The 24,445-nt window shown below is 40.7% G+C and overlaps 1 long non-coding RNA gene across 6 annotated transcripts in view; it reads right to left on the reverse strand.

The window, feature by feature from the left end:
• The window catches only part of LOC128932406 (uncharacterized), a 48,496-nt gene extending 25,478 nt beyond the window's left edge, over positions 1–23,018 (reverse strand). For all 6 annotated transcript variants that reach the window (XR_013519382.1, XR_013519380.1, XR_008482225.2 and 3 more), the window contains exons 1-2: positions 22,807–23,018; positions 15,108–15,199 (exon numbers count right to left, since the gene is read on the reverse strand). This is a non-coding gene — a long non-coding RNA (uncharacterized LOC128932406). The remainder of the gene's footprint in view (positions 1–15,107; positions 15,200–22,806) is intronic.
• Between the last annotated feature and the right edge of the window lie 1,427 nt (positions 23,019–24,445).

The raw sequence follows: 24,445 nt of genomic DNA on the forward strand, positions 1-24,445 counted from the left end.
TGGAACTACAGACATGCACCACCACACCCAGCTAAATTTTTGTATTTTTAGTAGAGACAGTTTTTCACCATGTTGGCCAGGCTAGTCTCAACCTCCTGACTTCAGGTGAGCCACCCACCTTGGCCTTCCAAAGTGCTGGGATTACAGGTGTGAACCACACCACACGGCCAAGATACCTCTTCTTCACTTGTGCTGCAAGCTATTGCTCACTCTGACATCGCAGGGCAATTAAGGAAAGAAAACTTGTAGAGTTGTTTCTGTTTGGATAGACTTGGATGATGGCGTGGGTGAGCAATGTAATGCAGCTGATGGGTTAGATAGTCCCGACACGGGATCGAACCCCTTCCCCCACCACCCAGTTTCACAGAGGACACATCCTGAAACACATTGTGTTAACTACAAACATAGAACCAGAGGAAGTCTGCGGGCTGAGAGCTGCGGGCAGGGCAGCCACTGAGGCACAAGGTCAGGTCTCTTTTCATGAGAAAACCTTGTGCGGTGAGTTCCCGGCCTCAAGGCGGTGCTTCTTCCTGGGCGGCCCCAGCCAGTGACGGAGAACAGTAGGAGTACTCAGGTCTGGCTATTTCTGCCCAACATGGGACTCCTCCAGCAGGACAGCCTGGCTCTGCATGGAGCTCCGGATGGGGCTGGCGGGACTTTCTAAACGCCGCACTGCACTGCCGAGGAGGCTCTCCCTGTTCCATCCTCGTGATCTAAAGCCCTTCCCTGCCTGCTCCTATTTCCCCGCCCCTTTCTCTTTCGCAGTCATTTCCCGGCTCCCAAATCACTCACACTTCCAATGGTTTTGGTGTCTGCTTCCCAGAGGACCTGAGCTGACACCAACTATAGGCTCAAGACAGCAGAAATTTATTTTAACTTTAATAGCTTATTTTGATTCAAAATACAGCTACATAATGTTTTTACCCACAACTTAAAAATCTCGAAAACACCAAAACTTGATCTAACTTTATATGAAGCTATTTGTAGTCTGCAGTTATTCTACTTCATAAATTATAAATAACATATTTATATTAAATACATTTATTACAGAAATATTAACGTGCTTGGTTACGGGATGCAGCTTCTAACCGATGGGCATATCATGTGCAGTATGTACATTATATGAACTCGCTAATATCTAAAAACATCTGAATTATAAAAAATATCTAAGAGTTTTGAAGAAGGGATTGTAGACCAGTACTATACATAATTGAATTCTATGAAGCACCTCATCTCCAAAGGAAATTCCATTGAACGACACCTCCCAATGATGGCAGTGGCTGCTCCAGATGGCCTACCACACTGCCATCACACGAGCTGCAGCCGGGAGGCACAGCTGGGACTGCGCCCTCAGTGGAGCCGGCAGGAGCCAGGCCAAGCAAGAGCCCTGCCCTGCCCCTTTCCCTTCCAAGATGGGGCAGGAGTTCCCTGGGTGCTACTGTCGCTGCCCAAACTGCAGCTGTAGACCCAGACTTCCTGCTCTGTGGAGCAGGCAGGATCACCCCACTCCTGGGCAGGGCTGCAGCTTCCCAAACTAACACTGTGGATCCAAGCCTCCCCGTGCTCTTGGGGAGCTCCCCAGATGCCACTGCAGCTGGCCAAACAGGGGCTGTACACCCAATCTCCCTCTCCACTGAGCAAGCAAGAGCTTCACCCAAAATGCAGCTCCAGACTCACGCATCTCTTCACTCTTAGGGGCCCGGGGAAGGCCCCCCCGCCCTTGCAAGCTTGGAAGTGTCTGCTCCTGCTGCCTGGCTTCTCTCTGCTGTTGGCACCCCCTCAAATCTGAAAGAAGTCGGGGCCAAGCCTGGGTTCCATGAACGGCAGCAGGAGGCAAACAGATTCCTGGGAGGGTAAAAGGGGACAGTTCCGGTAAGGCCCCACCTTCAGGCCAAGGAGGGCTTGAAGGTTGGGGGCTGGGCTGCCAGTCCTCCAGACCAGAATGGGGACTTGTGGTACCTTTTCCAGCCCTCCCATAGCCCATGGACCAATGGGCACACATTTCCTCCCCTCTGAGGTCCTCTGAAGCCCCCGGCTCAGCCAGAGCAAACAGAGGATGGAGAGGTTGGAGAGAAAATGGGAAAACTAGCTGCAGAGAGGAGCTACCCTCTCTGCTAAGAGCTTCATAGACCTGCAGAGATGTCAGGACTACCAGCTGCAGAGAGGAACAGGGCCTCCTTTCTGGTGAGAGCTTGATTCCTGATGGGACAACCTGCCTACAGAGAGGAGCTGCCCACTACAGGTCTCCTCTGAGCTGTTGTACACTTAATAAAGCTCCTCTGGCAGGGCGCGATGGCTCACACCTGTAATCCCAGCACTTTGGGAGGCTGAGGCAGGCAGATCACAAGGTCAAGAGATCGAGACCATCCTGGCCATGGTGAAACCCCGTCTCTACTAAAAACACAAAAATTAGCCCGGCATCATGGCACACACTGTGGTCCTAGCTACTTGGGAGGCTGAGGCAGGAGAATCGCTTGAACCCAGGCAGAGGTTGCAGTGAGCCGAGATTGTGCCACTGCACTCCAGCCTAGCAACAGAGTAAGACTCCATCTCAAAAATAAGAAAACATAAAAATACAAAATAAAATAAAGCTCCTCTTCATTTTGTTCACCCTTCACTTGTTCGCATATCTCATTCTTCCTAGATGCAGGACAAGAACTCGGGCAAAGGCACCACTAGCCACAGAGGTTTCCAGCCAGAAATCAGCATCCCAAAGATCCCATAACACCAGTCCTCATGCCCTTGTGTAGTCCTCTCACCTTGAGTCTGGGCGCTTTACCTGTAGAATGTGGAAGAAATGATGCTGTGCCAGTTCTGACATATGCTTTAAGAAAGTTTCGCAGCTTCTACTTTTGTACTTTTAGATGATCTTATCCACCAAGAAATCTGGACAGACCACATGGAGAAGCTAAGTGGGCAGGGAGAGGTCCCAAGATGACCCAAGGAGGAGAGGCCTAGCCATCCCAGTGACCCATCTGACTCCATCCTTCTGGCCATCCACACACAGGAGCCAGACTTATGATTTAGGCCACCTTAGATATTCCAGCTCCTGCTGGAACATCAGACTACAAGTGGCGTGAGGGACCCCAAATGAGACCAGCATAGGAACCAGACAGCTGAACCCTGTCAAGGCACAGAGTCGTGAGAGGTTATAAATCACTCTGAGTTTAAGTCACTAAATTCTATCGTGGTTGTTACAAAACAGAAGATCACTGAAGCATGGTTCTAAGACCTTTGCTTACAAATGACTGAAGGGTCACAGAATGGAAAAAATGAAAAAGAAAAAAAGAAGCCAGGTAGTACTAAAAATAGGTCATAATAACAACTTCCATCAAATAAATACGTCTTGTGTGACTGGCATTAGGCTTACATATATTACCTCATAGCAACTCTGAAAAGAATGTTTTATTACCTCCATGTCACAGAAGAGGAAACTGATGCAATGAGAGATCTGTGAGTCTGTGGCAGAGCTGAGATTCAAACCTAGAAATTTCCTGTAAGATTGACCCTGACCACCTCCCAGCTCTTGGGGTCTTGTAGAAATTCATCCCTCTCCAATGAACATGTGTTCTCTCTGCTCTCCTGCATCTACTCAATCAGTGACTGTACCTTCAGCTCCCCTCTGGGGACCACCCCACTCTCAATGAATGTGCTTTGGGTGGAGGTCTGTTCTTATGATCTCAGCCTCAGTTTATAAACACATCCCATTCCCCAGGACACGGTTCGGGCGGCAGCAGGGACATTGAGATGTGCTGGAAAATACTCTCCCCTTTCCACACTAGATACAATGCAGAGGAACATGTCCCCTGTGTCTGCTCTTCAGCCTCATCAAGAACTCCCAGACTTTTTCTTCTCGGGCTTGTTGCATTCTAAGCATTTTCCTGAGCACATCCTTCACTTCTTTCCTGAAACATCTTTCCCCCAGCTTCTCTTTTTGTCCAATTATTTGTAATCCTCAAGACTCAATGCATGTAGCCTCCTGATCCAGCAAGACCTAGTCCCAGTCCTATCCCCTCACCATAGGATCTGAGTTAGCAATCGCTGCTTTGTGCCTCTCTTGTCACTAAATATACTGTGTTATGTCACTGATCATATTGCTGTTCACCTGTGGCCTATCTGCCTATCTCTTTTACCGTCCTGCAAATTCCTCAGGGCATCCGGCATGTCCTAATCATCTTTGTATCTTTATCACCTTGCACAGTGCTCACTCTGTAGATGACCCTCTTCATCTAGTGTAGATGTCCCTATGGGATTTAACAACAGCAAATAACCAGTGAAAATCTCAAGTTCTGCTTTCGACCTTCCTGTAGATTCAGGTTGTCTGTGATTCAGGTTGTCTAGATTCAGATGGTTGGCATTGGCAGGTGTGAGGGTTGAAATATTTGTTCCCATTGTGTATGGGAGACAATAAATAACATCTTCCAGTCAACTGAGAGCTGAGATACAAAAGCAACAACACAAGGATTAAAACGTTAGTTTCATCACAGTTAAAATCAATTGGGGAACATGACTAACTTGGTAGCTAAGTTGGGCTTTCAAATATTCTCTGCCATAAGAAGAGTTTGAGTCTCCAGAGCAAACTGTTCATTCAGAATTGCTTCATATCAGACAGAAAAGAAACAAGGGAGTCTTTTGTGTTTGCAGCATTTTAAGAGCTTTGATTCACAAAGCATTCACAAAACATGGACCAAATGATGTTGATTTCTTGCAAACCCAATTGATCCCACATCAACCCCTTCTCTCATGTGAAGAAGTAAGAAGGGGCACAGGGAAGAGACCTGAGGTGTTCGCTAAAGGAAGCCCCTTTTGGAATCTTGAAGCCAAGGACATGTCTGTACATGATGTGAAAAGACCCAGAGAAACCAGGGATTCGGAAGCCCAGAAAGCTGGTGGTGTGTCCACTGAGACATGTATATGTGCTGGTTTCCTGAATTAGTTGAGAAAACAGCCTAGATAGCCAATGAAGCTGCAGTCATGAAGTGCCTACACGAGGGCTTGAAAACATGGGTTGAAATGTAAAATCATGCATTTTATTCACACAGCAATACATAAAGAGTAACAATCCTCTTGGCTAACATATCCAATGACATTTTTGAAACATGAACAATTACGATTTTCCTTAGTTTACTTGAATATGTGTCAATTTCTTGTTTTTAATGGAAAATGCTGAAGTGTTATATTACAATGTTCAGGCTGAAATAAATGAGGGGTTTTTGTTAACATCATTTAGAAAACTTAGAAAGTACAACCCCACCACACTTCCTATTATAGCTTAAAATGTAGCATGTAGTTGACTGATTTTTCTCATTTCAGGCTCAGCATTCTTCTTAGGTTACAATGAGGGAGAAAATTGAGTTACATTAAAAAGGAACTAGCTCTGAAGACCAGAATTTAAGCGTCAATACAGTCAAGACATCTAACTTCCCTGAAACTCAGTTCCCTCATCACCATCTGTAAAATGGGGCTATTAGAATATCTACCTCCTTGGATTAAAATAAGAATTAAATGGGCAAAAGTGCATAGAAATCTGAAGAACAATAGATATTAAACTGTTTGATAAATGTTTTTTAAAGTAGTCAGCAAGTCATCCTCTGGTAATGTCACCAAACCCTCAGGAGCCAGGAGACACTGGGGAAGTCTGACTTCCTGCTGCTGGAGTTCTCACCTTGGTATGGGTTTGTCTTTGTGAACACAACACATTAACTACCAGTGTTGAATTACAGAAGCACCAAGACTGAGCATTAAAAAGAGTAGGAGAAAAAGTATTTAAAACATTTCTAAGGACTTTCTCTTAAGCCAGGAACTAAGAGCATAAGATTAGAACAAATGCACTCAAGATTTAAGGACAAATGAATGATGGGGTTTTGGGGAGGGAAGTCTTTTCCTGTAGGGATGTGCAGTTAGCCAGTAGCTATATATGTAGGAAACTATCCATTCCAGCCTGATGATATGACATTTTAGCATTTTTTCATTAAATAGTCAAGTATGTATATCAAGTATGCCTGGAGCTAAATGTGTAATGCAAGCTGCAGGATACATGCTGTACAGCCCAAATGTCAAGAATACCAGATAAGAGAAGATCTGAATGAATCATCGTTGCCTGTCTGAAAGTTTCCTGAAATCATTTGTTTACAAGTCAACCTTTTTATAGCTGGAAGTTTGGACAGTGAACAGAGAGAAAACTATTAGATGGCATGACAGCAGCACATTTCTCTAACAAGTTGTCATGGTTCTTGTATCAAAGTACAATTGAACATAATGAATCCTAAGATATATTTCAAGAAAGATGTAATCATAGATACCTACCTTCAAATTGCCAAATATTTTTGCTTTTTAATTTGCATATGCAAATATGTGACTTGCAAATGATTTTGTTGTTACAGATTTTATTTAAATATTATTTGTTACAGATATTATTTAAATTATATACAGGATTTTAAGTTCCTTGAAAGCAGGAATTATATTTTTTTAGCAGTTGCATCCTCTTTCGTATCTGCCTACAATGCCCTGGTAGAATCTCAAAACATATTGAATTCGTATAAATTAATTTAATAAGCTTTTAAGCGTAATAGAAGCCAAATCATTTTTCATATTTTTCTGTATTGTTTAAAAGAAAATGAGATGCAATTATACACATGGAATTTTGCTAAATGTAATTTCTAAATAATAGATATCATCCTTCCTATATGGTGCTCCTTGAGAGTGAGTTTGACACAACCAATGAGGCAGGTTGATGGTTTTGGGTCCCTAGAAAACCATTTCGGGTGTTGCAGGAGAGCTTGGAAGTTCCCAACACTATATCCAATATTTCAGCCTTGCTCTCCTTGGCACTGCCCACTTCCTCTGCCTATCTCATGCTTTCCTAAATATGGAGAGGATTACTATTGAGTAGTTGTCTGGTTTCTCCATTAGAAAGGACAATGCAGCTGGGTGCAGTGGCTCATGCCTGTAATCCCAGCACTTTGGGAGGCTGAAGTGGGCAGATCACAAAGTCAAGAGATTGAGACCATCCTGGCCAACGTGGTAGAACCCCAGCCCTACTAAAAATACAAAAATTAGCTGGGTGCAGGGGTGTGTGCCTGTAGTCCCAGATGCTTGGGAGGCTGAGGCACAAGAATCACTTGAATTCAGGAGGAGGAGGTTGCAGTGAACCGAGATCACACCACTGTACTCCAGCCTGGTGACAGAATGAGACTCCACCTCAAAAAAAAAAAAGGACAATGCAGCTCATAAAAGGTGATCAAAATATTGCCTCAAATGAAACAGTTTTAGATGAAAAAGGAAAGAACCACTAACTTTTTCTCTTTGCTTGTCCTCAAAAGTGTCAGATGGACAACTATAGTACTCTAACATTTTACCATTAGAAACAATGCTCCATTCTGCCAGTAATGCAGGGTTTACTGTCTGATGTCACAAAAGAGAATAATTATAATCTACCACCTTGTTTTTCTTCAAGACAAACCAATACTAGAGCTCTGCAGTTGAACCCTGGAAAGCTCTGAAATGAATAGCACACAAAGTGGATTGCCTGGGATCAGAAGTGGGGCTAAGATGGTTTACTGAAAGTTAAGTATTCTTCCTTTTAATTTCCTCTGGGATTTATGAAGGCAAAGCCACCATAAAGTTTTATTTCCCAGGACATTCTCTGAAAACACCAGGCACCAGAGCTAAAGGAATCGCCTCTAGGATTTGTTTGTTGCAGCTTCAACTTGAACTCTCTTCCTCAGCCATAGGTTCACTGCCAGTACCTCGCTCTCATGTCACAATGACCCAAGTTGGAGATTGATAGCCTGAACCTCACTGAGCCAACACAAACAGTTTCCTAAGGAAACTCGTGTATTTATTAACTAGAGAAAAATGAATACCTTTTTTTAACTATGTGTCTCAGAAGCCTGTGAATGCTTTCTATAAGACACAGACAACAGGAGAAAATCCAAGAAGCAAGTAGGAGACTAGAAGATAGGATCTACTCAGAATAGCTAAAATGAGACTGAGAACAATACGGTGCTTTGATTGATACGGTGATTTAAAAATTAAAAGAGGAGAGTCTATCTGTGAGCTGAATGCCAGTTACTAGTGATTGATGGATGGCATGAATCTTCTTCTCTTTGTGGCACTTCAGATAAAATGTGTTTTCTTTCAGAGAGAATCTTTATAAGACAATTGTTCAACTAGGAGGGTGTGTATGTGTGTGTGTGTGTGTGTGTGTGTGTGTGTGCACGCACATGCCTGCTCACTCACACACCCATGCACACTACAGCATTTTAGAGCAGGGCTCTATATCTAGAATGCAAGGCTGCTCCATGCTCTGCAAACTGTCTGTACGTAGTTTTTGCATAGGTACATACTTTAAAACATCCCTCCTGGATGAACCTTCATTTCCAATTGTATATCTGCACCATGTGGTAGCCAGCATGATTAAAGAAAAAGTGATTGTGTGAACCTCCAAATCCATCTGTCATGTCATTGGCATTGAAGAGCCTCACTGAAAAATTAGCCTCCTCCTTCCCCCAACTTGTGTTTTCCCATCCTCGAGACAATAAGGGAAGCTCTTAGCTGGGAGAGAAGGGAACAAAGGGGCAAGGAATTCAATAAAAAAGAGATCCTAGGCAAAATGAAATATTGTTTCTCTGTATTGCTGTCTTCCTTTCAAGTCCACAGAGCATTAACCAGTTGTCTGCTGCACCATGAGGCAGGATCATTTCTCTGTTTCTCTGCAAAAGACTAAAGCATTTGAAACATCAGGGATGTCCAATGTGATAGTCTGGAACATGAGGCTAAACTGGACACAAAAATGACAGGCAAAATGTGAAAAAATATTTGTAATTCCTATGTCTTTGAAATTTTCCTGTTATACCTGCTTAATTAACTATACATATAGGCTTGAACACATATTGAATTTTTTTCATATTCTCTGTGTACATATGAGGACTTCCTAAAATCTTATACAGAATTTTAGTTATCTATGCATGTGTGCATTTTTCTCTGGGGTGGACCCATAGTGGGCATCAGTTTTTAAAAATAGTTTATGAACCACAAAGTTAAAAAAAATGGCAATAAGGTATGTACTACCTATTTTATGTTCATTTCCTCAATCAGAGACGGTATATTTGCTGTCATTTGGGATTAAGGGTTTGGAGAACATTTTATCTATGAAATATTTACTTGAGCCAAGAGAAAAACAAGAAAACATAAGTAAACTAGAAAAGAGATGCTGAACTACAAGACAAAAAAGAACAGGGTGAAGTCTATTAGATTTATACTTTTTGTTTATTTGATAAGTACGGACTCAGACAAAATATAAAATGCATAGTATATGCATTTGGGGTTTTATTTTAAGCTTTCTAAAAATTTTCTTTTTAAATTCTTCTTATTTTGATTGTTGAGAGGAAAAAAATGTGCATCTTTGGGCTAATGATCTCATTTAAAATTTTTTCAGTTGGTATTAGTTTTTTTTAAGTTAATTAAAATGGGAAAATTATAGAGTTGCACATTTGTTTCAGGTCAGAAGATTTTGATGGAAAAAATTATTAACACAGCTTGCCATAAGCAGGCTGCCTTGCAATCACTAAAATTTTTAATCTGTGTGCATTCATCTTAACCTGAATGTTTTCTAAAAGTTAAACAAATAAGAATTAATGGATATATTTTAGAATTGAGTATATTAGTTACAATAAACCTAAAAGCTGTTGGGGCAAGAAAGATACTCTTAAGTATTGAGATTAAAGAGAAGAAGGTCTTTCTTTCATCAAGAACTAAACCCTAACATTGATTCCTCATTGTGAAAGTAAAACATTGATTCCTCATTGTGAAAGTATGTGAAATAAGCACAAAGAGACTAAAAACAGCCCCTTATGATCAAAATACTCAAAAACCTAGAAATAGGGGAAACTTTCACAGTGTGATAAAGGGCATCCGTAAAAAACCAATACTTAGTTTGAAACATGAAAAATGTTCTCCATAAGAACAAGACATGGATGATTACCCTTGCCACTTCTATTTAACATTGCACTGGAGGTTCTAGCCAGGGCCACTTAGTCAGAAGAAGAAATAAAAACCATCCACATTAGAAAGGAAAACATAAAGATATCTCTATTCACATAGAATCTTGTATGTAGAAAATCCTAATTAATTTGTATTTTTAAAAACTATTGGAGCTAATAAATGAATTAAGTAAGGTTGAAGGGTACAAAATCAATACAGAAAAATTAATTTTATTTCTTAAAGTAGCAATGAACAAACCAAAAATGAAAATAAGAAAACAATTCCACTTATAATAGCATCAAAAGAATAAAATGTTTAGAAATAAATTTAACCAAAGTACTGTAATGCTCGTACTCTGAAAACTACAAAACAAGACCTAAATATTTAGAAATACATCCCATGTTCATGGATCAGAAAGCATAATATTCTTAAAATGGCAGTATGCTCCAAACTGATCTTTAGATTCAACATAATGCTTATCAAAATTCAAGTTTGGCTTCTTTTTTTTTTTTTGGCAGAAACTGACAAGCTGATTCTAAAATTAATATGGAAATGAAAAGGGCACAGAATAGTCAGAAAAACAAAGTTGGAAGATTTGCACTTCCTTATTTCAAAACTTACTATAGGCCAGGTGTAGTGGCTCACTCCTGTAATCTCAGCACTTTGGGAGGCTGAGGCAGGAGAATCACTTGAGCCTAGGAGTTCAAGACTACCCTGGGTAGTGTTACCCCATCTCTCCAAAAATAATTAGAAATAAATTAGCTGGGCATGGTTGCTCATGCCTATAGTCCCAGACATTTGAGAGACTGGAGGTGGGAAGATCGCTTCAGCTTAGGAGGTCAGGGCTGCAATGAGCTATAATCACACCATAGCACTCCAGCTCGGGTAACAGAGCAAGACCCTATCTCAAAAAAAGAAGTACAATAAAGTTGTAATAAACAATATAGTGTGACACTAGCATAACAACAAGCACATAGGTCAATGCAATAGAACTGAGAATTCAAAAATAAATTCCTACATTTATAGTCAATTGATTTTCAACAAGCATTCCAAGAGAATTCAATCAGGAAAAGAATAATGTCTTCAACAAATGGTGTGTGAACTACTGGATATCCACCTACAAAGAATGAAGTTGAAGCCATACCTCACATCATATACAAAAATTAACTTGAAAGAATCATAGACCTAAATGTAAGAGCTAAAGCTAAAACTCTTAGAAAAAAGAGAGGTAGAAATCTTCATGACCTTGCTTAGGCAATGATTTCTTAGATATGGCAACAAAAGCACAGACAACAAGAGCAACAGAAAAGTATGTGAATTGAACTTCATCACAGTTAAAAACATTTTTGCATTAAAGAACTCTATCAAGAAGGTCAAAAGAAAATCCATAGAATGGGTGAAAATATTTGAAAATCATATATCCAATAAAAATCTAGTATCCAGTTCATAACAACTCATCAACATAAAGACAGCCAATTAGGCAAAGGACTTGAACAGACATTTCTCCAAAGAAGATATATAAATGGCCAATAACCGCAATAAAAAAACCTCTAAGTCATTAGTCATTAGGGAAATGTGAGTTAAAACCATAATAAGACTTCACCACTTCACACCCGTTAGGTTGGCTAAATTAAAAAGACAGACAACAACACATGTTGGTAAGGATGTGGAGAAATTGGAAAACTCATACATAGCAGGTGGGATTGTAAAATGCTGCAGCCACTTTGGAAAAGAGTTTGGGGCAGTTACTCAAGATGTTAAACATAGAATTACCACACAACCCAGAAATCCTACTACGTATATATCAAAGAGGATTGAAAACTTATGTACCCAGAAAAACACGTTTATAAACGTGTGCGTACACGTTCATAATTCATAGTAGCCAAAAATGGAATCAACACAAACATCCAGCAAATGGTTAAAAAAAACATGCTATATATGCATTCAATGGGTTATTTGACCATAAAAAGGAGTTTAATACTGATGGTCTACAACTTAAATGAACCTGGAAGCATTATGCTAAGTGAAAGAAACCTGTCACAAAATATTATATTGTATGGTTTTATTTGTATGAAATGTTCAGAACAGGCAAGTGCTTAGAGACAGAAAAAGATTATTGGTTTCCAGGGACTAGGGAGAGGGGAAATATAGAATGACTGCTAACAGGTACAGGTTTCTCTTTGGAATGATAAAATTGTTCTGAAATTAGATTTGGTGGTGATTGCACAACTCTATGAATACACTAACAACTACTAAATTGTATATTTTTTAAAAAGATAGAGTCCACAAAGTCGCAGGTAGCTGTATTATAACCCAATCAAAGATATTAAGGTTTTAGCATCTTAAAAACGAACACACTGGTTGTGAAAGTCAGTATGTTAAATGGAAGCCATCTGTGGTAGGTTGAATTAAATGAAGATTATCTAATTCTTCATTTCCTTGGGTAATTGGAATATAAGGTCAAGCTATATAAAATTTTCATTTTTGATTAAGTAAAAATGGTCAAATATCAGCAGTTCCCTGTAGTTTCACCTTACATTCCCATGCCTTTTGTCAGTAACTTTGCATTCTTCCTCATGCCGTTGATGTTGGGCTTGACATGTGACTTGATTTGGTAAATGGAATGTTAGTAAATGTTGTGAGCAGAGACTTGAAATATGCTTGTGTGATTTGGCTTGTGCACCAACCCTTCACCATGAGGACATTCCCTGGATGGTGAGGAGTCCAAGGAGGATGAAATACCGAAATACATTGGGAATAGATGTGGAGTTAGCCAACAGCCTGCAGCTAAGCCCAACAGACCTGCAGCCTAAAAAAAAAAATCTCCCAGCCCACAAAACTGCACTACAATCTACTTGCAGACTGGTGAACACGAAAACCGTTATTTTAATTGTAAGCCATTGAGATTTTGAAGTTGTTAACTAACCAGTATGTCGTCTATGCAGTGAACTAGAGAGAGCAACTGAAATAAGAGTAGACGGTGTCTGTTCGCCAATATTCAAAAGAAATGGATTTCAACAGAAGAATTTCCTGGACTCTGAAAAGAAGAGAGACAGATGGGCAGAGTGCACTGGTAGCGGCAGACACCTCAAGCAGTAGACAACAGCTTAAAGACTGGCCTTGGAGATTTGATTGAGTATCACACTAAAGGGAAAGCTGAAAAATATCAATTTTTAACACTTCTCAATTTTGACCAAGGTCTGTGTTGCAGCCTGAGCTTTAATCTACATTCTCATAAATAATGGGGAAATCAAGGAAAGAAAGTTTGATTACGAGCAAGGGCATGGGGTTAGTTATGATTATAACATGCTGAGGAGCAAACACTTGGATTCTATATTGCTTTTTTTTTTCACTCTAAATTTTATGCTAAGTGTTTCTCACTTGTGCAAGTCCTGGAGTTGAAAACAGAGTTTCAGAAATGAAACCACAATTAATTGAAGTTGTTGGAAAATGTATAATCAAGGACTCATGCATTTATTTATGTCAACAATTCCAAAGAAAATTGCTACTAAGTTTTACCAACTGTCATCCACTTGTCCTCTTTCATATCCTGGGTTAAATTATGACAATAATATCCTTCAGTCTCCCTCATCATAACAGTAGCTGCTGTTTATTAAATGCTTACTATGTACCAAGGACTCTGCAAGATACTTTTTAGATATTGTATCTAATTCTCACAATGACATTGAAAGACAAATTTTATTACCCCCATTTTAGAGGTGAAGAAACTGGGACCCTGAAAGATTGGGTAATTTCATCCTTAATGTCAGATAGTTAATAACAGGGGTTGCTATAATTTGAACGTAGGTCTAACTATAATCCTATTTGATGTTGAGCAAACATCAGTTTAAGCTGGAGGTTTAATTAGTGAAATAAAAATATTCTGTCCAGGGAGACTTAACTACTGGCATAGAAAAAGAACCTTATTATAAAGTAGTCTCAGTTATCCCATCCATCTAGCAATCTATCTAAATCTAAAACAGAGACTCGAGAAAAGTGACAAGAAAGTGCCAATTTGAATCAGATTTTATATATTTTCTTTTGTCTGAATATTTAATTCATTTTCAGGGTAGTTATTTCTCTTGTCCTTATCATGTGTTCATCATAGACCCTTGGTTCAGTCCAGAATGGAATTGTTTTTGAAGAAGCATAGTCTATATAAAAAAAATCCAATCTTTGCCTATATCTCTGAAAAATATAGTTATGGAATATGAATATGGAATCCTTAACAGCTCTTAAAAATTCTGTGTCTCCTGGGCGCTCTTCGCTCTCCTTCTCTCCTATTTCCCTCCCTGCCCTCCAACCCCTTTCATCAGATTTGGGTCCTGACAGTCTATAGACAGCCTCTCCTACCTCCACATTTCCATACAGTTCCCTGAGCACTTGCTGACCCTCAGCCTATTCAGCCCCATAGGAAATTTAGTACCTCTCTTGATTAACAGCTTTGTGCAAGAGCCTCCTCTGAAGCTTTGGTCTATTCTAACTCTTCTTTTTCCTCTTCTCTTATTTCATTAAACCTCACAAAGTTCCAAAAGATCTAGCTGGCCCAGAACTCTCTTCAGAAAGGTAAGGGTAGCTGGATGGGCAACACCAGAATACTCTATCTCTGGCAAAGAGTTTAGGGAAGAAAACCAAAAGGCTGACACTTCCCTAATCCCCATGGTAATGCTATTTGCTCATCACATGCTGTGTTAGTTTCTTACTGCTGCTGTGATAAATACCTTCAATTTAGTAGTTTAAACAACAGAAATGTATTATCTAGTAGCTCTGTAGGTCAGAAGACCTACATGGGTTTCACTGGTCTAAAAATCATGATGTTGATATGCTGCCTTGCCTTCTGGAGGCTGTGAGGAAGAATACACTTCCTTGCTTATTGGTGCTATGGACAGAACTCAGTTCATTGCAGTTGTAAGACTGAGATTTGCTGGCTCCCAGACAAGGGCCACTCTGAAGGCTGCCACATTCCTGAGCTCATAGCCCCTTTCTTCCATCTTAAAAGGCAGCAACTGGAAGGTCAACTCCCTCTCTTGCTTTGAATTCTTCCTCTTCTTCCATCTCATCTCTCTATGCCATTTGGAAAGATTATCTGCCTTTAAGAACTCATGTGATTAAATTGAGCTCACCCCAATAATCTCCTCGTCTCCAGATCCATACTTTTTGTTTTACATGACAGTCTCCTTTGACCTAGTCTATAGCCCCAGCACATAGATGATTCCTGTAGAAAGATCAAATACATAGGAAAGTCATAAGATAACCATGCTTTTGACCTGCCCACCAAATGTTTTAGTTAAGCTGCATATATTTGAATGTTTTCAATTAAGTCATACAAGAAAAGATACAAATTAGAAAACATATTTTCTTAGAAAAAAACAACTTAATAGTAAGTATCTGGAATCAAAAATAGAAAGCTAAAGCTCGGTTTATGTTTTTATTAGGCCACCTTTCTATAAGATTTGGTGGTGTTTTTTTTTTCCCAACAAGTTCTCTTCACAATGCTTTTCCAAAAAAATCACATTTTCCTACAACATCCTCTCTAAATGTCCTGAATTGGCTGGATTGAGATAATTCAAGAGTCCTCTGTCATCATCACACCAGAATATCACATTTTGCTTTATCTCGTCTGCTAAAGATGGGGGTAGAAAACACTCCTGTTTATGTGATTACTTTTCAGAGTAGCTACTGCTGATGCATTACGCTCTCCAGGAATATTAGAAGCCCAGATGATAACAGGTAATTGCCACATGCAGAAACCAAGCAGGAAACACACACGGAGGCTGCCAGCAGCAACTATGATTAAATTATCAATGATAAACAGGTCAACAGAAAAAATATAAAGCAAACTGGAGCACCAAAGCCAGGCAACATATCACCACAGAATCGAAAGATACTAAGAAGGAAAGCGCATTGGAATACGAGGTGCAAGGATGAGCCAAAAATCTTTATGTAATGTAGGAGAGTCTGGAGTCTCTCTAAGACCTTTGTCAAAATAAATATGTCTCATAGACCTGGCAATAGATGGAATGAAATGCTACAGTGCATGTCATGTTATAGGGATTCACACTTTAGTGCATTTTGTGCTGTTCTTTGTTTTGCATTTTTATCCCACCTGCCAGGACTTTGTATTTATGCTTTTTCTTTTTCTTCAGCAGAGAGCAGAAAAGTCATGATGGGTAGTTGATAAAAATGTGGGGCTAAATTTACATAGTCATTCAGTGACTGTCATGTACCGTGACGCTTGTGGAGTACAATTAAGAGAGTCTCTAATTTGAATAAAAATCTGTTCTTTCAGTTTCATGTCATATACGATATCGCTACAAGCTCATCTACATAGCCTATTATAATGCACACTTTTATACAACTATAGCCTTCACCCTAATCAGTCCTCTACAAGCTAATCAGCTCAAATACTGTCACAAGTGGTATAATGCATGCAATTATCCTTAATTCAACTTCTAAACATGGAGGTGAAAGATCAGATTTAACCAAACAGGCTTATCAGGAATTCATGAATTGATAATCATGATTAATGGAAAATCACAGTGCAAAACTTGTTTTAATTTACCTGTTCATGTAACTTGCATTACAGAGAAAGGTGAACTTTCATCCACAGCAAACAAAGAACGGCTGGACTATCAAATGCATTTTAGCTCCAGGGTAAGAAAACATGCATTCATTCACTATTTCAAGGATAATCTTTAATGACAGAAATCGGTGTAGCTAAGTAAGGATTACAGCTTTGAAATATCCCGGCCCTGACTCACTGAAAAAGAAATGATTACTCAAAAATGTCATCTCCAGTTATCACTAATAAGTTGGAAGGGGAATTTACGTTGAACAGAATGAATTGAACTGCTTGTCTCTGGAGTTCCTAGGATTTCTACAGAATTGTACTATTCTTGAAAAGGGGTCTTTGAAAATAGCTGCATTAGGGTTTGTGTTCCCCTAAGTTTTAACCACTTACTTGTAAGAGACTCAGAACACTGACCTATAACATATTCGTTTATTGAAATAATATTTACTTAGCAAATATTATATAGAAGAACCTATGCTGGGTATTGGGGGTAGATACCAAGAGTAAAATATGTCTCATCCTTGGGAAACTCGAAGACCACTGATGAAGACTATACAAGGAAACTGAAATAATCAGTGTAACATGATGAGAGTTGAGAAAAGTGCTGACTGGTGTCTTATTTTGTTACTGTTTTGCTACAATAAGATAACCAGGGAGGAGTAAAATGTATACTATCAGGATGTCAGTATTATGTCTCTGAAAGGTTTGGATTTTGCTTCCTGTGTTCCTGGCCACTCAGATTACGCCAGCACTGGAGAAGCTGGGGCGGGTGTCATTTTGATAAAAGCCATTTCAGCTGGGGTGAGATGATATCTCATTATGGTTTTAAATTGAATTTCTCTAGTGAGTAGAGATGTTGACCATTTTTGCATATTCCCATTGACCATTTGTATGTCTTCTTTTTAGAAATGTCTATTCAGATCTTTTGCTTATTTTTAAATTGGATGATTTCTTTTTCCTATTGAGTTGTTTGAGCTCCTTGTATATTTTGGCTATTAATCTATTGTCAGAACGGTCGTTTGCAAGTGTTTTCTGCCATTCTGTGGATTATCATTCACTTTTTTTATGGTTTCCTTTGCTGTGAAGAAGCTTTTTAGCTTGATGTGTATTATTTTGATTGCCTGTGCCTTTGAGGTCTCATACAGAAAGTCTATGCCCAAACCAAAGTGCTGGATCATTTCCCCAGTATTTTCTTCTAGTATGTTCATAGTTTCAGGTCTTAGATTTAAATCTTTAATCCATTTTGAGTCAATTTTTGTATGTAGTGAGATAGGAGTCTAGTTTCATTCTTCTTCGTATGGATATCCAGTTTTCCATTTATTTATTTATTTTTTTTTTTGAGATGGAGTCTTGCTCTGTCACCCAGGCTGGAGTGCAGTGGCATGATCTCAACTCACTGCAATCTCTGCCTCCCAGGTTAAAGCAATTCACCTGCCTCAGCCTCCTAAGTAGCTGGGACTACAGGCGCACACAACGACATCTAAGTTTAGTAATTTTAGTAGAGACAGGGTTTCACCATTTTGGCCAGTCTGGCCTCAAACTCCTGACCTCAAATGATCCTCCTGCCTTGGCCTCCCAAAGTGCTGGGATTACAGCATGAGCCACCATGCCCAGCCTCACCCAGCACCATTTAGTGAAGAGACTATCTTTTCCCCATTGTATGTTCTTGGTGTCTTTACTGAAGAGAAGTTTGCTATGAATGGGTGGGTTTATATATGAGTTCTATATTCAGTTCCATTGGTCTGTGTGTCTGTTTTACACCAGAACAATGCTGATTTGGTTACTGTAACTTTGTAGTAAATTTTGAAGCCAGGTAGCATGGTGCCTCCAGCTTTGTTCTTTTTGCCCAAGATTGCTTTAGCTATTCAGGGTCTTTTGTGGTTCTATATAAAGTTTAGAACTTCTTTCCGACTTCTGTGAAAAGTGAAAACCTTCTGCATTTTCAATGTTGGCAACTAATTCAAAATTTAAAATATTATGTAGGTGAAACAAAATTCATCTGCCATATTTGTTCCATAAACTAGACATTTGCAGTCTCTGGACTATAAGAAATGAAAAATAAAATAGAACCTATGGGAAGTCATAGGAAGTGGGTAGAGAAGTTGAATTTTGAGATGGGGATAGAGGCATAGATGGGACTCCTGATAAGACATGAGTTATCAGAGACAATTGAAAAGATGAATTCCCAGAATTCATACATTTGTTTATCCATTTCTTATTCAACCAATATGTATCAAGTATCTCCTATATGTCAGGCATTATGCTCAAGGTGATGCAGATGTGGATGGCGGAGGAGGGAAATGGTCCCTGCACTCAAAAAAAACTTATAGTCTAGTGGTTTGACACCTGAAAGATTTAAAAATATGCCAGAAAAAAAATTCACAGGGTAAGAGACAGTGCTCAAAGCAGAAGGAACAGCACTTGGAAAGGCCACATCTGAGCATGGCAAGCTGTATCTGCAAAGCCTAAGGAGGTTCTAATGCCTACAGGACAGAGCTCAAGGGGAAGTGGTGAGATGAGGCTAGAGACACTGGCAGGGGCCAGAGCCTGGAAAGCCCCAAGCAGAGCCATGAAGAGGAGTTTGTACTAATCCTAGAGGCAATGGAAAATTCATCAAGGATTTTTAAGCAAGAGACTCAAGGAGGTTGGAATATTTAAAGATAACCCAAGGTTAGCATATAGAACATAAAATGGGAGACCAAATGTGAAGCAGTGGCTGTAATTCAGATGAGAAATATAAGCCAGGTAGAACAGAAGGAAGTAAACCAAGAGAATGGATTTAAGAGACATTTTGGAGATAGAAGAAAGATCAGGCCAGGTGCAGTGGCTCACACCTGTAATCCCAGCACTTTGGGAGGCTGAGGTGGGTGGATCACAAGGTCAAGAGATCGAGACTATCGTGGTCAACGTGGTGAAACCCCTTCTCTACTAAAAATACAAAAATTAGCCGGGCTTGGTGGCACATGCCTGTAGTCCCGGCTACTCAGGAGGCTGAGGCAGGATAATCACTTGAACCCAGGAGGCAGAGGCTGCGGTGAGCCGAGATTGCACCATTGCACTCCAGCCTGGGTAACAAGAGTGAAAGTCCATCTCAAAAAAAAAAGAAGAAGAAGATGAAAGATCAAAGGTAATTGATATGAAGTAGAGAACAGAGGAGATGGAGGATTTAAAGATGGCATCCTCAGAGTTCTGGTTTGGGCACTGGGTGAATGATGGTTCCATTCCCTGAGAAAGTAAACTCTGTGTGTGTGTGTGTGTGTGTGTGTGTGTGTAGTAGTTTAGAGGAAATGATGATTTGTTTTGTCTTGATATGTTAAATTTATGGTGCCAGAAAAATATCCAAGTAGAGACATCTAATGGGCAACAGGTAATTGCTACATGGGCGATGAACTTAAGAGGAGGGTTGCCTTAGAGATTTAGCTTTTGGTGCCATCAGCATGTAGGTGAAAGTAGAGGACATTGTCTATAGAGTTTAAAGGAAGAAGATCAGACTGCCAAGAACAGATTTCTTAAGACTACTAATATTGGCCGGCACAGTGACTCACTCCTGTAATCCCAGCACTTTGGGAGGCCAAGGCAGGCAGATCACAAGGTCAGGAGTTTAAGACCAGATTGGCCAATATGGTGAAACCCCGTCTCTACTAAAAAATACAAAAATTAGCTGGGCATGGTGGCTCATGCCTGTAACTCCAGCTACTTGGGAGGCTGAGGTAGGATAATTGCTTGAACCAGGACCTGGGAGGTGGAGGTTGCAGTGAGTTGAGATCACGTCACTTCACTCCAGCCTGGGCTACAGAGCAAGACTCCATCTCAAAAAAAAAAAGACTACTAATATTTACGGAAGGAATAGAAAAGGAAAAGTTGTAAAGATGTGTGAGAAGAACCAGTCAGAGATATAAAAGAAAAATCAGATAATTGTGTAGCTAGAAGACAAAAGAAGATAATTTTTGAAAAAATAGAGCAAAGCAACAGCTGAAAAAATGTCTTTAAAATTTCACAAGAATTTGGGCAAGATAACTTTCAGTAGCCTGGAGGTTCAAGGATAATGCATATTCTTATCCTTGGTGAAGAAATGGTAACAGCAAATGTAAACAATTCTTTAAAAAGTTTGGTTGTAAGATGCCGAATTGCCAAAATACCCTTGAGCAAAAAGAACAAAGCTGGAGGCATTACACTCTTTGATTTCAAAATATCCTATAAAGGGATTATAATCAAAACAGCATGAAACTGGTAATAAAAACAAACACATCAACCAATGGATAAGGATAGAAAGCCCAGAAATAAATCCACATATTGACAGTCAATTGTGGGGTTTTTGTTTTGTTTTTGAGACAGTTTCACTCTTGTCACCCAGGCTGGAATACAGTGGCATGATTTTGGCTCACTGCAGCTTCCACCTCCCAGTTTCAAGCAATTCTCCTGCCTCAGCCTCCCAGTTAGCTGAGATTACAGGCATGCACCTGGCTAATTTTGTATTTGTAGTAGAGACTGGTTTTCACCATGTTGGCCAGGCTGGTCTCAAACTCCTGACTCTGGTGATTTGCCCGCCTTGGCCTCCCAAAGTGCTGTGATTATAGGTGTGAGCCACTGTACCCAGCCTGATTTTTGACAAAATGCCAAGAACACACAATGAGGAAAGGAAAATATCTTCAATAAATGTTGTTGAAAAGCTAGATATCCACATACAGAAGAATGATATTAGACCTTTGCCTTGAAATTAGACCTTTACACCATATTCAAACATCAGTTCATTATCAATTAAAGACTTAAATGTAAGACCTGAAACTTTAAAACTTCCAGAATAAAACCCAGGGGGAAAGCCCCACTACATTGGTTCAGGCCATGATTTTTTGGTAGGACTCCAAATGCACAGGCAACAAAAGTAAAAAGTAGACAAATTGATGGCATCAAACTAACAAGTTTCTGCGCAGCAAAGGGAACAGTAAAAAAGTGAAGAGACGGCCGGGTGTGGTGGCTCACGCCTGTAATCCCAGCACTTTGGGAGGCCGAGGCGGGTGGATCACGAGGTCGAGAGATCGAGACCATCCTGGTCAACGTTGTGAAACCCCGTCTCTACTAAAAATACAAAAAATTAGCTGGGCATGGTGGTGCGTGCCTGTAATCCCAGCTACTCAGGAGGCTGAGGCAGGAGAATTGCCTGAACCCAGGAGGCGGAGATTGCTGTGAGCCGAGATCGCGCCATTGCACTCCAGCCTGGGTAACAAGAGCGAAACTCCATCTCAAAAAAAAAAAAAAGTGAAGAGACAACCCACAGAATGAGGGAAAATATTTACAAACCATGCATCTAATAAGAAGTTAATACCCAAAATATATAAGGAACCCAAACAACTCAATAGCAAGAAAATAAATATGCCAGTTGAAAAAAATGGCTAAAGGACCTGACTGGCCATTTCTCAAAAGAAGACATACAAATGGCAATAAGAATATAAAAAAATTCTCAGCACCACTAATCATTAGAGAAATCCAAGTTAAAACCACAGCTTTTCGAATGGCATTTTTTTTTTTTTTTTTTTTTGAGATGGAGTTTCGCTCTTGTTACCCAGGCTGGAGTGCAGTGGCGCGATCTTGGCTCACCGCAACCTCTGCCTCCTGGGTTCAGGCAATTCTCCTGCCTCAGCCTGCTGAGTAGCTGGGATTACAGGCACGCGCCACCATGCCCAGCTAATTTTTTGTATTTTTAGTAGAGACGGGGTTTCACCACGTTGACCAGGATGGTCTCGATCTCTCGACCTCATGATCCACCGGCCTCAGCCTCCCAAAGTGCTGGGATTACAGGCTTGAGCCACCACGCCCGGCCCTTGAATGGCTTTTACCAAAAAGATGAGCGATAAGGATTAAAGAGGAAGCAGAGAAAAGGGAACCCTTATACACTGTTAGCAAGAATGTAAATTGGTACAGCCACTTGGTAAGCAGTATGGAGGTTCCTCAGAAAACTAAAAATAGAACTACCATGCAATCCAATAATCCTGCTTTTGTATAGACATCCAAAGGAACTGAAATTTATATATTAAAGGGCTATCTGCACTCCTATGAACATTGCAGCATTGTTCACAATAGCCCAGACATGAAGCCAACCTGAAGGTCTATCAGTAGATGAATGGATAAAGAAAATGTGGTACAGGATTAAGATGGCAGACAGGAGGCAGGACTAGCTTGTATATCCCTCTCAGAGCAGCATGTGGAGACTCATATCGTGAACTTTTGCTCCACGAACTACTATAGCAACATACCTAGAAAGCCAAGATAATCCACAGACCCTTTCCTCTGCAGGCTCCCGAGAGGCCAAAAAGCTGTGAGTCTGCTTGCTTTCTCAGCGGGGAGGCTCGTGGTCTGGGACAAGTTCTCAGCCCTGGTCACCGGCTGCCTGGAAATAGACTTGATGCAGTTGGAGGAGCATGGTGGGAGTGAGCCCAGCCGTTAGAACTGCAGGAGATGTGGCAGCAGGGTGAGGCCTGTACTGCCAGCTTTACCCCACTTCCCTGGCAACCTGTGTGACTCAGCATAGTCAGCCATAATCTCCCTTGGTAACAAAACTCCATTGGCCTGGGAGCCCCACCCCCAGCCTTCACAGCAGCTACAGCATGCCACGCCCAAGGAGTGTCTGAGCTCAGACACATATATTTCTGCCCCCACCTGGTGGTCTTTCTCTACCCGCCCTGGTTGTTGAAGACAAAAGACATAATCTCTTGGGAATTCTACGGCCTTGCCCACCGCCTGAGAAATCTGAACGTGCTTCTGTAGGGAGGAAGCAAAGTTGCCCTAGGGTCACTTTGCTTCCTCCCTATAGTACCACAGTTGATGCACTCTTGAAAGCACCACCTCCTGGCTGGAGGTTAACCAACACAAAACAAACAAAAATACAACCAAAGACCCTCACAGACTCCACTTCAGTTCCCTGCTGCCTCCACTGGAGAAGGTGCTGGTATCCACAGCTGAAAGACCTGAAAATGGATCACATCACAGGTCTCTTTGCAGACACTCACTAGCACCAGCCCGGAGCCTGGTGACTCCACTGGAGGCTAGACCCAGAAAAGCAAAACCAATCACTGCAGTTCAGCTCTCAGGAAGCCCCATCCCTAGGGGAAGGGGGAGAACACCACATCAAGGGAGCACCCTGTGGAACAAAAGAATCTGAACAGCAGCCCTTGGGTCCCAGATCTTCCCTCTGAAAATCAGAAAAACAATTCTAATAATATGACAAAACAAGGTTCTTTAACACCCCCAAAAGATTACACCAGCCCACCAGCAATAGATCTAAACCAAGACAAACATCTCTGAATTGCCAGAAAAAGATTTCTGAAGATGATTACTAAGTTAATCAAGGAGGCACCAGAGAAAGGTGAAGTACAACTTAAAAACATGATACATGCCGGGCACTGTGGCTCACGCCTATAATCCCAGCACTTTGGAAGCTCAGGCAGATGGATCATGAGGTCAGGAGTTCAAGACCAGCCTGGCCAACATGGTGAAACCCGGTCTCTACTTAAAAAACAAAAATGAGCTGCACATGGTGGCACATGCCTGTAATCCCAGCTACTAAGGAGGCTGAGGCAGGAGAACTGCTTGAACTGGGATCAGGAGGCAGAGGTTGCAGTGAGCTGAGATCGCACCACTGCACTCCAGCCTGGGCTACAGAGCAAGACTCCATCTCAAAAACAGAAACAAAAACAAACAAACAATCCATGATACAGGACATGAAAGGAAAAACCTTCAGTGAAATAGATAGCATTAATAAAAAAGCAATCGCAACTTCTGGAATCACACTTAGAGAAATGCAAAATGCACTGGAAAATCTCAGTGATAGAATCCAACAAGCAACAAACAGAAGAAAGAACTTTTGAGCTTGAAGACAAGGCTTTCAAATTAGTC

Source organism: Callithrix jacchus, chromosome 6 (genome assembly GCF_049354715.1).
Source record: "Callithrix jacchus isolate 240 chromosome 6, calJac240_pri, whole genome shotgun sequence".
Lineage (NCBI taxonomy): Eukaryota > Metazoa > Chordata > Mammalia > Primates > Cebidae > Callithrix > Callithrix jacchus.